Source organism: Melanostigma gelatinosum (genome assembly GCF_949748355.1).
Source record: "Melanostigma gelatinosum genome assembly, chromosome: 6".
In the NCBI taxonomy this organism is placed as follows: Eukaryota; Metazoa; Chordata; class Actinopteri; order Perciformes; family Zoarcidae; genus Melanostigma; species Melanostigma gelatinosum.
In genome coordinates, this window is record NC_136639.1 from 14460791 (window position 1) to 14478950 (window position 18160).

Below are 18160 nucleotides of genomic sequence, written 5' to 3' on the forward strand. Positions count from 1 at the left end.
ATGGCAACATTCTTAGGGGGGCAATAAGGGGTGTGTGTGTGTGTGTGTGTGTGTGTGTGTGTGTGTGTGTGTGTGTGTGTGTGTGTGTGTGTGTGTGTGCTTGGAAGGGGAATGGGGTTGGAGGGGGGATTGGGTGTCACTGATCCCTCAGAAGGCTAAATGTATCGAGGAGTGATGGGGGCAGGTGGATTCAACTGGGACAGTGGGGGTAGGGGGGGTGGTTGTGGTTGTGGGGGGGTGGTTGGAAAGAACCAGACCCGGTTTCAGTTCAGTCAGAGATCGGGGGCAATCACATCCCAAAACGGGGGTTTCTATTCAAAGCCAGCTGGTCTGGCTTTATCACATGCGGGACATTGATTTCAGGAAATTTGACGTTATTTTTGTTTTCTTTTAGTCAACTATCTCTTTTATTTGTCTTTGTTTTAGATTTTTTTTTACTTTTGAACCGCTTGATTGAGCCGGGCCTTAGCTGGTGCTGCGGGGTGTAACTTCCTGGGGAAGCAGAGAAACAGCACGGGTGAGTTTTCACAGCACACCTATTCCCTTCCTTCTTTCCCTCTCCTCTGGATCTCATTCTGGCGGTGGAAAACCTGTCTCTGTCAGTATTTAAAACCATGCTCCGCACAGTGGGTCATGACATGTTCAACAGATTAAGCCATAATTTTGATATTCGAGCTGCTCAATTTGAACTGAAATTCATTTTGAAGTGTTGCTGCCTAATTGTTTCATTATAGCCTTGCTGGATTCAGTGAATGATGCCTTTGTCATGTTGCCCAATACAGAAAAGACCGTACCAGTATGAGCAAGGCCAAAAGATACACTTAATTGGTGTTAACTTTGAGTTTTTCCTGCTCTTGACAAAGTCAAAAGACACAAGAGAAGCTGAGGGAGGAGTCACGTCCCAGCTGTTGCCAATCACCTCTGTGGAGCACTTGGAGAATCACTTATTGAGGCTCCTGAAAGTGTGTGTGTTTAAGTTTTAAAAGTCTACACTTTCACTTCTCTCAGGCAAGACAAATGGTTTCGGTCGCTAAAGTGGAACTTTATATTGTGTTTCTCTGCTCCTTATTCTTCACAGTCAGTTTAGGTTGCTGGTACTTTTAAGGGTAATTGCTTAGAACATCTCATTGCACAATCTGGAATTATCAGCGAGAGAAAAGAGCATGACCTTAACATGCTGTTTGCTTTAGAAATGACTCACTCCCTCAAGGTAGCTACCTAAGTGGCAACTACACACTTCAGTAGCAATATGTGTCACACAGTTGTGTGTTTCAGTAAGACATGTTGGGCAAAGTTTAGAAACAAAGGAGAACACTTTTGTCACATTAAATGAACAGAGTGGGGTTCATTCCCCACCATATGGAATTAGAAACGGTCTCCGCTGTAGGGCACGTGTCCCAAAACAACCCAATGGAATTTCATACGAAAGCAAAGGCTTTGTTTGATTTTAATGAGTGGTGAATGACTCCGTTGGACATTTTCCATCAACATTTGATTTAACTGTAGCTTTTGGAGGGACTGAAAGGAGAAGTAATATTCTTCCTGAATTTGACATACTTGTGAATTTAATTTTTTTTTGATTTTGGTTTTGCATCCGCTTGCTTTATTGTGCAATATGCTACTACAACTACTAACACTAATAATGAAAATGTAAACCGTTTCATTCAACCCTCTCCGAGCAAACAACACTGTAACAAGCTAAAATAGAGGAAATGAACAGATTTAAAAATGCATATAAAGATATAAGTTGACATCCAGTCATGTCCCTTATTTCATACATGTCCTCTTGCTGTTAACCCAAAGAGGCAGAACCTGAGAAACTTTGACCCAGTTTACAGGAACCGCTCAGTCCTCACTTATTAGGCTTTCAGCCCCTGAATTCCACGGCTTTGATGGTCAGCGGAGTTGAGGAAGCGCGTTGTTATCTTTCTCCGTAGGGTGGCGAGCGCTCTTACGCAGTTGCCTCTCTGCCTTTGAAACTCTCCTCATCCTGTCACTTCACCTTCACACTCTGCTGTTAGTTTCATTGTTGCTGCTCGTCATGATGTGTCGGGGGATGTTTGTTCATCTCCACTAATGTCTGATATGTGCGTATAGATTGAATCTAATGCTATTTATAAATGAATGGGAGGATTGCAAAGCAGCATAGAAGTAATTTGCTGTTTGATTACTCTGTAACAGCCGCTGACAGAAAGCATAGCAGTAGATAGGGTAGTAGTTAGTTTCCATGGTTATTTAGTGGGCACCACTGATCCAGGTGGTCTTAAGTTACCTTAAGTATGGTACTGTGGAAAGTGCATTTCATTTGTAAAATAAATTATCACAGAAATCAAGGCCTATTACACATATGGAAGCAGTTTCGAATGTGATTTGTTCCACTGTTATGGCTAACAGTAATGGCATAGTCATTTTTCTCTTATTTTTCATTCTCTTTTTTATTTCATTTTGGAACATTTCCAGCAGTGGTCCAGCCTCTCGTATGAAAATTCTCTTTCCATCTACCCCCCTGAGCACTGCTGAGGCCAGAAAACAGTATGACGCTCTGCCGTCACTGTACAACGCCTGTGTGCCGGGGCCGCCTAAATCTACAAAACACGAGTGCTGGCGCGAGGCAGCTTCTTTGATCTGCAGCTAATCTCAGTTGCCTGCCTCCCCTCTGATCATGTCTGAATAAGAATGAGTCGGGGGTGATCCTGGAGGCACAAAGAGCTTAAGACGCTGCCGCTCGTCTGCCGAGCTCCACCGTGTAATGCGGTGCCCGCGCCGATGGTCGCTAGGCCTCGCTTTATGCATCAGAGCTGGGAAACCCTCATTTAGACACACATTATATTCCACTCCACTTGCTTTTCTTCACAGTGAGATGCTATCAGCTGCTTGTTGAGAGTGTGGGAGAAGTTGCATAGCTATGCTGAGTGATCTTTAATTGTCAGGGGAATTGGCTGAGGTCAACAGCTGCGGGAGGGACTTCTGCTGTGTAATGGTTACTCTGGGAATTGGAAACAGTGATGACTGGAGGCTTTTGTGCTGTAGCTGAATGCATTTTAGCACAAACAGGTTAGGCCCCTGTCAGTCTAACACATTATAAGTAAAATAGAAATAAAATGATGACCTACGGAAATCGTTATGCTAAACCCTGATTTGAAATCACTGAGATCACACGACTGGCCTGAACTAAAATAATATTTTAGAATTTCTGTAACAGCTGTAACAATCCCAAAATTCCCATAGTACCTTGCAGAGAATGGAGCCTCTTGGAGTGGCACTTAAACAATTCAATGGATGATACAACCAAATATATTGTAATTGCCTTCCAAAACAACCCATATTCTGATGTGGTCTCAATTTCTCAGTGCTTTTCTAAACGCACATTATAAAATATCTTCATATGACTGTTCTGTTAACAGCCACCACTATGGTTAGTATTTGGTCAGGTTCAGTCACAGAACATACTTGGTTAAGGTTAAGGAAAGATGGTGGTTTGAATGCTGTTTCATTGCTTAAGTTTAGGGAACTATCGTGGTTAAAGAAAGCCGATGCTGACAGTTATAGGAAATGGGAAACAAACACCGGTCTCTCGTGTCAAAGTCCATCGAAACCAACAAACTACCAGTCCTGTCATTTTTCTTGAATGGAAAATAATGTGTAATTGAAGTCCACATTGTGCTATGACAGTTCTTGATTCATATCATTTACCCATTTTCATGTTGTTCATGAAAATTGGGATCTATTCCATGTCTGCATATTTAACATTATCACTGTTTCAGACACAGCTTTTGCACCACTTCAGGAAACACTGGTGGGCACCACTTGTACACAAAAACCTATCATCGGCATCTCTCCCCTTTAAGCGCACAATAAGAGAAAGGGCAGCAAGAACAATGAAATAACTGTTCCCGTGTCAGAGCAGTTCATATGGAATTACTTTCTAACCATTCCACCACAAAGGAAAAACCATTAGCTGGAAGTGAGTTTCTTTTTTTCCCTCGCATGAAGCAATCTAGTGCAGACAAAGACAACTTTGAGCCCCTGATATACGGACAGAAGGTCCAGCAATTAAACTTGCAAGAGAAGACATAGGGAGAGGAGGAGGGGGGAGAGGCGTGCCAGTGGCTGGGATTAGAAAGTAAATTGAAATTAGAATATTTGAAATGGTTTACACGGGATCATTGGTACTGATATTTAATTTCGGTGACAGTAAAATGACTTTACTTAAATGTTTAGATGGTTTCTCTGAATGTAAATGTTATTATGCTACCCACTGAATAAGAATAACCTAGGGTTGAAACTCTGCATGGAGACCTACAATAGACCCATGCAGTAAACCAGTTTATTCTGTGCTGAGAAAGATGCAGAGCTCCCCTGCAGGCAGCACATTTTATTACACAGCAGTGCCTGAATGCACCTCTACAGGCAAAATGTGCTTTTCATATGTAGCAGGTGGTGAACTGATGGCACCTGTCACGTATATGACATGCAGGATATTAAAGCATTTTGATTGTAAAATCAGTGAGCAGTTTTGACAGTTTAATCAAGATATTTCATCTGCAGGTATCCAGTCAGAATAATCAAATCATTTTTGTCAACAGCTGCTTTTACTTCTAAATATTAAAATGTTATTTGTCTTGTTTGTCTTGTGGAAAAAAAATGTCTTATCATACATTCAATTCAAGAGACGACATAGTCTGGTTTTTCAATTTGTAAGTTTCATATATCCAGCACACAGATCAGTGTGAACCTTCTCAGCAGGTGGCAAAGCATGTGTGAGTGTGTGTCCGCATATCTACATATTCACAAATAGAAGATCGTATACAAAGTGAAGAAGCAACAGGTCCGATCATCAGCTCGGCCAGCGGCACTGTGTCTCAGCCAGTCAGCGCAGTCACAGGACCATGGGGCTTTTCCTGTGATGTAACTGGAGCATCAGGCAGAACAAAGGGAGAGCTTGTTGTTCAGCTTGTGCCTCATCCATAATGCATAAAAGGTGTACAGACAGAATACTGTTGGTTAAACACGACACATGCAAATCACCAGCGCCGTCTCTCCTTTAACACTGCTCGGTAAGGGGTTGTTACATGTCTATTACAGTTCCAGAGGCCTTCTGACTTTGTTATTATTGCATTCAAGTCTGTCCTGTATGGTTTGATCCAACAGGGTGCTGTTCTGAAACGGAACTGTAAGGACAAGGAAATATATGAAATGGTACAGTGAATTTACTGCTGGCCAGACAGGTCATGGCCAAACCACACATAAAAAAACATGTTGTTGAAAATAAGGCTCTGGATGGTTTCGCTGAAGAATGAGTCATACCCTTATAGAACACAGCAGCTAATGATAAGTAGACAGAACTTTTTCTTTGTCCTTTGCCTTTTTTCTTACTTAGACAACTAAAAGAATTGCAGCTGACTAAAGCTGTAGCAGTTCAAATGACTGAGGTGGATGTAAGTTTATGAGATGTGGGATCATTTAATGTTCAAGTAAAAAATCTGTTCATTGTCTTATTTCTTATTTCTGATTTCTTTGCTTAAAAAAAAAAAGTGAACCTGATGAAAATAAAATGAATGAATGTATAAGCTGTCATTTATGACTTTTCCAATTGCCAAGGTAAGTTATCTACCATATCCAAATATATTATATTTACATATAACATTTTTTTGAAAGGTAATTACAAGGTGCTAATACAGTATATATGAGGTCTTGAGTCAAAAACTGCATTATTTCAGTTATCAAGGTAATATTGCTTGCAATCCAAATTTAGGAAGGCGAAGCTCACATTATTGAATTTCTTTGTTTTATATATATTGTAATATGAGGACATATGATTTCAGTTAATTAAAACAGATTTTCTCACCTTTGCTCCCTTAATTATACTGTACAGTGGTACAATTCATGCAACTATAATTACTGATGATATTGCCCTCTGAGTTTCATTATAAACGTTATTAATAAGGATCTCCGAATCATATGTAATATAACGCTGATTTACACAAAGACCAAGTGCGGATTGGCAGGCAAATGTCTCACACCTCTCCTACTAAGTGCAAGATTACTTCTAAAGAAGGTTTTTTTCCCCCAAAGAACAGAACCCAGGCTCATCAAGTGCTGCTCAATATGAATGTCATTAACACTCAAACTTTCATGGAGACTATACACACATTATTCACTCAAACACACATAACACATACACTTGTATAAGACTAAGTTTTTTTCATTTTACTTCATTGTTTATTTCTTCTGGCGTAAGTATTTCTCACAACTAAGAACACAGAATCGAATGATACATGATGCTTCTTCAGAGGCTCTTCCTTCTGGTTGATACTAATGATTCTAATAATAATGATAATTGATATATTTATTTATAAAGTCCCAATTAAATATTAGCATTATTTATTTAGGCTTCAGTCTTAAAATATTGTTGTTGAGACTGTCCCTCAAACAACCATAAAGGTCGACCCTAAAGACATGCACACACACACACACACACACACACACAGACGTGCAGAAGTAAGATCTATAGATCCCCAGCTGAGCCTGTGAGTTAAATTGGCCTGCAGGTCTTTCTGTTACCCCTGTGAAGCTTGGTCGTCACATCATGTCGCATCAATCGACTGTCAAAACACCAAACGTCTCTCATATTCATTAGGGAACGAACGCAGGAAGAATGACTGAAAGCAGTAAATACCAAATAAAGCTTGAAGCATCCTCAGACATGTCTGATATACAACAAGTACTCCATGTGTCTTGTAGTGCTTCTGTAATAAGCACTGGGCTAATTCTCAGGAGCAGTGAGGCAGAGAGCTTGACAGCATCATCTACTGTGACAGGCAGATTGTGTTTTCACGTGAACGTGATCGACAACAGATTGCACCGAGGCCGGGCTGTTCCTGTTTGCCCTGGAAATGTGTTAGTGTTTATCTTTTGCTTGAGAGAGGCATTCCTTTCTTTCTCCCGCCGTTACAAAAAAAAACACACACACGTTTTCAGGCGAGCTGCTTTGCATGTGTGTGTGTGTGACACACTCTGTGAAGTGACTGCCAGCAGAGGCTTAAGAAACAATCCAAGCAAGATCAATATCAGCAAACCGCACTTATGTGTTTGACTTAACATGCAGTCGCAGTTTCCCCTCTTCTCTTTTTATGCGCATTTGATGCCAAACCTTTGCGAAATTGCATTTACCCAAAAGCCTAACGTGTGTGTGTGTATACACACTATGACATGTTTGAAATTACATAATTGTATTGGCAAACTGTTGATTTTTCTCCATCAGGCTTTGATGAGACTGTCAACCCACACTTGAACACGCACACACACACACACACACACACATCATAATATAAGTTCTGGATTGCGTGTTCTGGCTAATGAGTTGTGCAGGGAAAGTTTCAGACAGCAAGAGACTAATAATCAAGTTTGTTTTCATTGATGAGAAACATAATTTGGCTCAAGATAACACAAATGCTACAAACTACAATATTTAACCTCGAGCAGGCTTTGCTTGTTTGATCACACTTGTTGCTATAACTCTAAATTCATCAGCTGTAAAAGGCATAATGTGACACACTGTGAATGGCATATTATAATGTAACAATAATCTGGCTACAATGCTCTGAGTTGTTTCTACAGTCAGATTTAGCCGTAGACCCACACTTAGTAGTCTCAAGAGCAAAATGTACATTAGGTCTGTCCTACTTTGCATTAAATGTGTGAGCATAGAAGGAGGCTGTAAGTATGCCTTCACTATAAGTTTATCCCTGTAGACAAGTTAGACAGTCATTTATGAATATGCATGAGCCAGTGTTTGCCTCGTTTAATGATTTGTCACCATTCAAATATATTCAATCCACCTCCCCCCATTTATTTCTCTGTACTTCATATGGACAATAAACACACACACACACACACACACACACATGTTAACATGGATCCTGCTCACTATGTGCATGCAAACAATTACCATTTTAATGGGAGGTTCACTCTCTCTTCTCCTCCTCACGCTATATACCCTGTGTTACTTCCCCTCCCAGGTGCCAACCAAAGACAACCTCAAGCACTGTGAACACTGAAAGGACCTCTCCGATGAATTGCTGACAGGCAGCACAGACATCTACGAGACTGAGGGCACGCAAGACGGCTGACGAAGGAATATTGAACGTGGTATGTACGATCATCCAGGCACCCATAAGTTTCCATATGTCAGAGATATGTTAATGCTATTGCCAGTAGCATGTATACTATCTGCACGGAGGAACTTGTCTACTGAGGGTGTCAAACCTGTATGCGTCATACAGGCTGATATGTGACGCCACTGATATCTGCCATGTTGCATTTATGAACCCACTGTCTCTAATAGACTACACCTTATTGATTATTATGGAGGTCTGGGGGGGGGGGGGCAGAGGAAATGCGATTCAAGATTAAAGGGTCAGGTGATGTGAAGGTATCCCGAGTCATCAGACACCAGCGGCTTCAGTTACAGGCTGCAATGTCCGCCCGTCAAGCAGATTAGGCAGCTTGATTTATTTATTAACTGATTTCATGTCCCGCCATTTCGTACCCTGACTGACTGACTGACTGACTGGCATACATGGTTTACGCTTCACAGGTGAACTTCTATAAGGAAGGGAAAGATTAGGATGCTGCTTGGTGTCCACTTACACTTCACGCAGTCTGTAGCGACAGGCATGTGCTGCAAAGCTGTAAGCTCATAGGGAAAATGCTTCGTTGTGTGTGTGCATTTAGACAAAAAAAAGGTGTGGCTGGACCAACATTTTCTGTACAAAGTGGATGGTGCTCAACTGCCAATACGATGAAGATGAGGAAAAGATTAAAAGTCAAGAAAAGGAGAATTTAAGGGGCTACACCGTCCTTGAATGATTTTAGAATGAAACATGGTAAACGATTATCAACTGTGTAAAACTTCAACCCAAAAAAGATGAATCCAAACAGACTCCAAACAATGTGTTATAGGATTATTTTCTTTTTCTGAGGATGGACTGATGAAAACTCGAGAGTGAGAACTGCTGGTGTATGGGAGTGTAACAGGCTCCGTTCTTCCATTCTTTAAACTGATACCGCGCCCATATAATGTGAGTATAATAGAACCACAGTATAACAAGGCCTATCTGGGATACATCTCTGTACAGACTGCCTGTCTGTGTCTTATCTGAAGTGGCAAACTTGCTGTTCTAATTCTTATCTTCACACTAATAGAGTGGATGTTTTGAAATCATTTGGTGGGATGGATAAAGGCTTGGTAATTCCCCCATGCTTACTGTCTGTGTCAGGGCTTATCTGAAGGAGATAGCTGGGTCCTGCAGAATGATTGGCGGCGCGCTGGAGGTATAAGTTTGTAGAGACTCAGACGGGAGGCCGCAGTAATGTTTCACAGACATGGAATACATCTGTTGAGAACTGAATGATTCTATTATTTGGGGTTTACTGAACAAGATATACGAGTTGAATCTACTTTAATTGCAAGAAGCATATAAAATGAAGTTTTCCTGAGTGTAGAGATTTGCCTATTCTGTCTTTTTTTTCTGCATGAAACAACAGGCCACAACTAAAACATAAACTTTGGCGGCTGGATTTAGCTGTAAATCGGCTAAAGATGCTCTGTTGGTTCATTAGTTAAGCACACATCCCCCATCATCTTCCTCTAGTGGTCCTCTCTGAGCAGCTAATTGTCCGTCCGCTCTATCGGGGCTGGCGCGATAATAAAGCATTAAGAGCCGTGCCTCTTTCATTAAAGTAGAGTTGGGAAATGTGAGCCCGCCCCCTTTCAGGAGTCAAAAAAAAAGAGAAGAGAAAAAGAAAAAAAATCGATTATTTCTCGTCGCACTGGGAGAGGAGAGGGTTTGGGGAAAGACTCGGTCAGGATTGTGGGAAGGAACAGAAAGAGCCTCTCAACATCACCATCAAGATCCAGACCTCCAGCAGTACAGAGTACCAGCACCACCTCCACCATCACCGCTCCACCGGCACCTCGCAGAGAGACCAGGCGAAGCGTCCTCGCCGCCTCCTGAGCAGACACTGTCCGATCAGAGAGAGAGGGAGGGAGATAGAGGGAGGGAGAGAGAGAGAGAGAGAGAGGGAGAGAGAGAGAGAGAGGGAGTAGTTGTCTCTGACATTATAGAGACTCCTACCACGTACTGTAGGTTACTTTTTTTCCTCCCAGCGACGTCCTCAGCTAAGTTGCGCTCCTGGATTTTAAGTGCGTCTTGGCTAAGTCCGTCCCCATCAAGCAGCAGCTTCAACCCCTCCTGTCAGTCGGCCGGACCAAACAACCGGCGGACCGCTTGTTGTATCTTTCACTTCACCCGGACACAATTTCATGCGAAATAAAGTAAGTACCGCGCTCGCACTCACTCGCAAAACATCTACAAGACACGTTGCGTCATATGATCCGTATTTTCAATCTTCCAGAGGGAAACTTGAGGGTCTATTTTGATGCGCGCTTCCTCCTCAACAAAGTACAGTTACTGCGTCTATTGATTTGTTGGGACCCTGATCGACTTATGCCGGTGACAGCTATGTCATATAATTACAGGCTGACATCAGGTCGCTGTTTATGGTCTATTAGGAGCTAGTCAAGGTCTGTCTCGTGTTTTAAGTAATGTTACTCTTGTGTCGACCTTGTGAAGCTTTCTCATGTCCACATGCAGGCGCGCAGTCCCAAAGCCACATCTACTCAATACGCTGCCCTCCTTAATAATATAACATAACACAGTACGCTCTTCTCTTCTGCGCGATGGGGTGGCACGTGAAAAGTTACACTTTATGTTTAGTTTAAAATGTCGTGTTTAATCTACCTGATCTGTACGATTTTACAAAATAATATAAGAAAACTTTATTTCAAAGACAATTGAAATTTTAAAAAAAATACATGTAGAAGTTTTGACTTATTTTACTACAGATAATTAGCTTAAAGCAACATGATGCAGGTAAAGTCACTGCACATGAGATGGCCTTACTTACTTTGTGAATATGTCATTATTTACCAGTGGTTTACACGGACTAAACTGAGGTGCACTAATGAGCACAATAATCACATTAAATCAGGATAACCCATACATAGGCAAATTGCATTAAATATATTAGAAAGAATGAATAGTGTAAACATTAAACATTTCCAAACTACAATACAAGAAAAACACAGTTTGCAGGACTTATTTGAGCGTTCATGCTGACTGTGAATCAGGGTTTTAGAGGTCTGGTTCAGGTGTGTTATAATTTCTTCTTTGTAACTGAGATTGTTTCGACTTATTGCACTACATTGAGAATGTTATAATTCATCAGTGAGGTTAGTTCACACTCGCGGCTCAATTGAACCTGTTGCAGTGAGAGGATTAATAATGACACCATAATTAACCTGTGGCAACTTTCACAGGTTGCAGCTTTAGAGAACTAATTTGATGTATTTGTGATGTACTTAAAGTGTGAATATGAAGCCCACTGATGCAATGCGCAGATACTGATGCTCATGACATTTTAAATTACTCATTTCATTTGAATTTGGACAGATTTAGGAACTGACTGGGTTGTATGCATTTAACTCACGTTCATTAATATAAGCATAGACGTTAATATCTGTACGGATATGCTTGTGCATCTGTTACAAAGTTAAACTGCAATTATAGTACCGACAGAAATACAGTCCCTTAAGTTAAACATTTTTTTTAAGGTAGAGATATATTCAATTTCTCAAAATGATAAACCTGATATGATATGCACAGCATATTTTGAGATATATAAGAACTATTATTTTTTTAAATGGCCTGTTGGTGATATTTTGAGGGCAAAGAATATTTTCAAAGTGATAAAGTGTTTCTGTTTACTACAGCGTATCAACCTAATTTGTGACTCTGTGAAAAGCGTGCTGCATACACTTAGTCACTTACATTTCACTAAAAATGATACAGCCGATATAAAGTATATGCAACATGTGACGTACATTTCTTCCATAAAAAAAAAAGTACTTCTCTGTGCATTGTCCCATTACTTTATATAATATATTATGGTGTTTTATATGAGTTGTTTATTCATGAACAAATCTATTAAAGTGTATTCGTCTATAAAAAGATTTTACGCATTGGCCTTCCCTTTTGCCCATCGTCAATGAAGTTGTTCTGTGTGGCCTGTCTGGCCTGTTGCTCTCTTGGGATTTAGCGTGAGGTTAATCCGCTCAGAGGAAGGTGAGCGCTCGCATGTGGACCCACGATTACACACAGAGGACTCTGTCAGCCAAGCTCTGTAATCTCAGAGACCCTATGACACACACACATGCACGTATGCAGTCGCATGCAGATTCACACAAATGCAGAGGCAAAAGCATGGTCTTCCTCCTTTCACTCTCTGTCTTTCTGTCACACACACACACACACACACACACACCATCACATGCACATCACACCGACACCCACACTCACTGGCCGTGCTGCTTTTGTTTCTCGTATTCTCTTAAGACCTCTCCTTCATGACAAATCATTTGAGATTTTGGGCGCTGATTCACAAAACCAACATTGACAACAAACTCTTACCCCTTCACACAGAGAGGGATTAGAAGGTCACGTGTCCCTGTGATTGGCCAGGGCATTGAGCCGATTGTCAGGGCACTTTGCTGTACACCAGGGGCTCAGCAGAGCTTTAGTTAAGTGAAGGGAACGGACACATTGTGTGCCATGGTCAGGGTTTTCCATGTGTTTTAAAAGTGCTCAGACAACATCAGCATAGATAGGATGGACTGCTGCTTATATCTTTAATGATAAATGTCTAATATAATTCGTGCACCTTTATATATGTATTAAAAAAAAAAATATAAAAAAAAAAGGAGTAAAGGATACCACTGTGCTGCCTCAGAGCACATGTAATACTGTACAGCAGGCACATTTCAAGATTCCCTCCTTCTATGAAAACATTATCCTTAATGGAAACATCAGAAGCATTTATGTTTCAGCAAATAATTTAATGGCCCCTTTTGCTATGCTTTAAAGTTTTCTTTTCACGAATGGTTTCAAATATTTTGGAAAGGGTTTTCAGAGTTTGCTCAGTTTAAACATCAGTAAAACACTCATTTGCAGATTGTAGGTTGGCAAGATCTGCAGGTAGATATTGAAGTGCTGTAATTGGACTTCATGCCCTTTGGCTCAAATAAGAAGGTAATATAAGAGTCAATTGTGGAGAATCATATTTACCTCATATATAAGGAGCGTATAATATCTTAAACTGTCAAGAGACATCCCTGTGTATCCTGTAAATAATGCAGCGTACTTTTGCTCTTTCAAATGAATGGAACAGAGAACACCAACAATCTAGATGTGATAGAATAAAGTTAACCTCTCCTTATAGTACATTTATCTGACACAAATACTGTAGCAATGTTGAGCCATTTGCTTAGAATAACTCCTTTTCTTGCCTGTATGAGCAGATGGAAATACCTCAGTTTTATAATAACTCAAGGGCTTGTTGTATTCTTGTTTATTGCACAAGGCAGGTGTTCCCTCTTTTGCTACATGGAAGGAAAAGTCTTTTCATGGTTTTGATACATTTTAATACTGCGAATGAAACGTGTCGGGCTCAACCTCACCCTGCGTTTATTTCCTCATTTTAAACAGACCTCCCTTTCTTTGTCCTAACTGTTGTGCATGTTAGAAATGTTTACCCAAATGTTTCTGTGCCTTTGGAGTACTGTCTGTATATCTTCACGAGAGCTGCGATTAATCGTGAAACTTAAAAAAGTAAGAATCTAAAGTAAATAACACAGTCCTTGAATGGTTTATGGTGGATCGAATGCATATATTTGAATATGTCCTGTTTTTTTGCATAATGATGCAAAGTCTTCTTCTGTCTCTATCTAGTAAGTAACGGTGACGTTCAGCAACTTTCTCTGTACGCTGTAAGTGGATGGGGGTGTGTGGGGTTTGTTCACTGGGGTGTTCAAGATCACAGAGGAATATATCAGCCTTTGATGTTTAATTGTATTGTAAAACACACTTTAGAATATTTCTGCATAAAGTAGTCTTCTGGCTGTGCTGTGCTTTGTGTTTGCTGTTTCTTTGTGTGTTTGTCTGTCAGTATGTGCTGTGTGTCTGGGAGGTGTGTGTGTGTGTGCGTTCAACTTTGTGCCTCGTCGCCGTCTGTTTGCGCGTCGGAATGTTTGTGCTTTTGTGTTTTTTGTTTTTGTTTTTTTGTCTCGAGTTTTGCGAGGTTGTCGCTGGTGTGTATTCAAATGAAACGGCGTGTATTTCTTTTTCTCCTTCATTCTCACACTGAAGAGGGTAGGATTTGATGTCTGGAATGATGGAGCAGTCTGCAAAACAGTGTCAGTGTGAGGGCTGAAAAGGCAAACTGAGAATGATGCGCAGAAACACAGAGACAGAAACACACAGAGATAAAACATAGATAGAAATGTACTGGAGCTTAGGTGACTTAAGAGCAGAGCGACAGAATATTTGGCCTCTGAACAGGTATTCTTCATTAAAGAGTGATGCTTTCGTGATGTCATGCTTAACACACTGATGAACAGGATGTCCTGCCTTCTTCTTCCTGTTTCCTGTTTCCTGCCCGGCCTGTTGGTCTTTGTGGCAGCAGCAGCTGCCTGCTGGGTGGTCTTTGCTCAGTAGTGCTGACCACACAATCATATCGTCAGCTGCAGCCCACCTAAAGAGACACCTCACCATACGTGAGGCCTGCTCCCTGAAATATTTGGACAGGGAGGGAGTCTGGGAGGAGAGAAGGCAGGAGGAGTACAGTGAGCAGAGGGCTTTGAATGATAAGACAAAGAGAAACATTTAGAGTAGAACAGAGGTTGGATTTCATTGTCTAAACATTGGATGGTTCAGATCAGGCTGAATACCTCAGCATCAAGACTTCAATCGGAAAATGAGAGTTAAATTAACACGTTCATATGTTCGTTCATTGACTTCCCCACCAGACACTTTAGTTGCCTTCCTGTGAGATTTGTAATCTTTATTCAGCAGCGGTGTAATGGACAGAATCCAGGCCGCCTAGTCTGTGACACCACATACATACAGTGTATATCTGTAATAGCTGCTCTAAACATGTTGTGTGGTAAATCCAGAATTTACTGGGAATCCTTTTTAGTGTGTTTTAGGGGTTAGTTTCAGGGAGAAGTATTTGCTGTCCATGTCCATAAATCTGGCGACAGAAGGCATGTTCCATCATAAAACACAGTACCTGACCTGTGAACGTTGAGGAGCGGCTTCATAACCCCTAATATATTTTCAGAGTCCCCCCCTCCCCCCTCCGTCTTCACCATCTCCCTTTAGTATGGCACACATTTGGACTACACCCAGTGCCAAAAAAAAGAAAAGAGGTGTGGAGAAAGGGAGCGAGTGAGAAAAAAAAAATGTTTTCCAGTGGCTGTAATTTATCTTTGTCACGACTGCAACATAGCCGAGTCATTCTGCAACATAGTCCAGTGAGACGCACAGAGGTAGCTCTGTGCCTTGGCCCCACACAAGCGCACATCCATCTGAAAGCCCTGCCACAATCTGCGCCGCTGCCGCCACTGCTCCCCATCCACGCTGCTGCAGAGCTTCACATTGCTATTGCGTATTTTAACAGATCTTGTGTTCACGCCAGATTCAGAGGAATAGGGACTTGGATTTGACCAAGTCAGGCTTTTGTGTGATGTTGCTCTTCTAATAAAACAGTGTCACACTAAATTGCCACTAATAGGCAGCGCGATTGATGAGTCTATCTCTTTTTTTCTGCTCTGAGGACGAATATTAAAGTCTCAAATGCGATGCTTATTTTTCATTTTCGAGTCTCAGTTCTCTGGGTCAAAGTCTGTAACATCAGGAGGTTCGCTGAACAACTCCGAGGGGACCGTGCTGTTGAAAATGCTGTTAACGCCGTCGAAGTCGAGAAACAGCTAGAATCCACGCTCAGTGCTCTCCCTCTTCTGCACAGCACACAGCTTAACCAGGCGGTGTCCTGCCAAAGTCCACACCAGTGTTCCTTTCCACTGTCATCTGTGCCATTCCCACACCAAAGGCCAGCCTGTAAAAGAATGCGCAGCACCGGACTGTTTTGAACACTTATATTACTCAGAAAAAAAAGTCATGGCAAAGAAAAGAAAAGGGGTGTTGCTGCCTGCTACGTGAAGACATTTGAAAAAGAGAGAAATTAATTGTGCTCAAACTTTTCAGCTAAAGTGTATCTGAAATCTTAGACTTAATAACACACAATAACATACAGCAATATGAAATGCCCCTAAGGTGGAGAATGGTGAAGCAACACCCCCCTACACCCTTTCTCTCTCTCTCTCTCTCTCTCGATTTTTTTTTTGTTTTAACTTTTTAAATTTTTTTTTATCCCGGCTCCTTCTGCCATGTGATGTATGGCTTTTTCCTACAGTGGCTCTTCCAAAGTGCAGCTCGTGATGTCATTAATTTTATTCATACTTTATGGATGCTCTGTCGGGAAAAAAAAAAAACGAGAGAAAAGGGAGAAGATAGAGAGAAAGAGAGCCGCCTATAGAGGCAGAGTGAGAGAGAGAGAGAGAGAGAAGAGATGGTGTTGCGGAAGGAGATTTCCAGTGCAGTTGCATGTATAATGAATGAGGGGGCACTTTGTTTGAAACTCCAGCCCGGCGCTTCACTTCAAGGTTTGCTGGGCAGAGTGGGGCCTTGTGATCTCACACCAGCCACTCTCTTCATCCTGCCAATAGATGCTTTCACCTGTCGTTCGACCCAGTGGAAAAACAAATAACCTTGTGTGTGTGCGTGTATACGAGAAACACAGAGAGAGAGAGAGAGAGAGAGCACTGACAATGGAGCAAGGGGTTGGGTGGAAAGGGGGAGGAGCGGGTGAGGGAGGAAAGAGGTGAGTTTGTATGACAGTGGCAGTGCAATGACGCCCAGACGATACTGAGGAGAATACTGGCACCCAGCCCACACTTCCTAAATGGTGCTCTCTACAGAAATAGCTCAGCCTTGTCTGGTGTGTGTGATTGTGTGTGTTTGTGAGTGTGTGTGTGTGTTTGTGTGTGTGTGTGTATGTGTGTGTGTTAGTGTGTGAGCATGCTCGATAGGAGCACAGAGATGGTTTCGTTTTTTACACTCCTGGAGTGTGCGTTTGTGTGTGCGGAAAGGAGTGAGCCGCCTTCATTATTTGCGATATAAATGGCCTCCGTCTTATTTTTGGCCCTGTGCTGGACTCGTGGTTTTATAAATAGCAGAGGAAGTGCGGGGGGGGGGGGGGATACCTGTCGTGGCTCCAGCCTCCCTCTAGCAGAGTCCCGGAGCCTCCACGTCACATCCATCCACCGCCGGCCCACTCCGGGCCACAGCAGAGCAGCACCCTCAGGGCCGAGCAAACAGGATGGGACTCAAATTGAGGGTGTGAGAAAAGCCGTCTCTGTTGTAGAACACAAAAGGACTTGCAGTTCAGGGTGAGCAGCCTAGCTGCCGCTGTCAGATTTACAAGTACAGATTCACAAAATAAATTACAAGTTAATTTCTTATCACCGACACTGAGCAGTGTATAATAGGAGTGTCAAGATGGCAACACAATAGAGAGTCTTTAAAATGAGAAGTGTGTTTTTTTGACACTTAGTCTACGCGTGTAAGGTCATAGGGTGGTTTTCTCTCCACCCCGCCATCTGTATGCCGAGGTGTCTTGTTAATTTAATTTCAGCGTCTCAGTCATATGCGATGTGAACGGCACTGAGAGTGTTAACTTTCTCTCTTTGCGTCGATTTGCGTTGTTTTCCTCACATTCTGCTCTCGCTTTCTTACGGGATGATCCGGCTCCACATCATTGAGGGTATAATCAGTGTTCTGGTGCGATGGAGCGCTCAATAAAGACAATGTGTGAACAAACTTATACGTCACTGCCAACGATGTTTGATGGTAGGAATGATTTATCATAGTCTGTTCTATTATGAAAAGGTTCAGACCATCCAGGATCAAACTCACAGTTAATACCTCAATTATGTGGGCGGGTAACAGTCTCGTTGCTTATTCCTCTTATCCTTTGCTGGGCATCATATTCCTCCGTCGGACCATCTATTATTTGGTCTCGAATCCACATTATCACCCCGGGATGCTCTTTTATCTGTTTAACTGTCATCCAGCACAAGTGGAGTTTGTCTTGTAGAAAGTGGAAATTCAGCGCATGTTTAAGCCTGTAATTCTGTTAA

General features: G+C 41.8%; 1 protein-coding gene across 6 annotated transcripts in view; it reads left to right on the forward strand.

The window, feature by feature from the left end:
• Positions 1–272: 272 nt before the first annotated feature.
• The window catches only part of mef2cb (myocyte enhancer factor 2cb), a 72188-nt gene continuing 54300 nt past the window's right edge, over positions 273–18160 (forward strand). For all 6 annotated transcript variants that reach the window (XM_079269589.1, XM_079269590.1, XM_079269591.1 and 3 more), the window contains exons 1-2: positions 273–517; positions 8022–8151. The gene's annotated coding sequence lies outside the window, so the exon portion shown is untranslated. The remainder of the gene's footprint in view (positions 518–8021; positions 8152–18160) is intronic.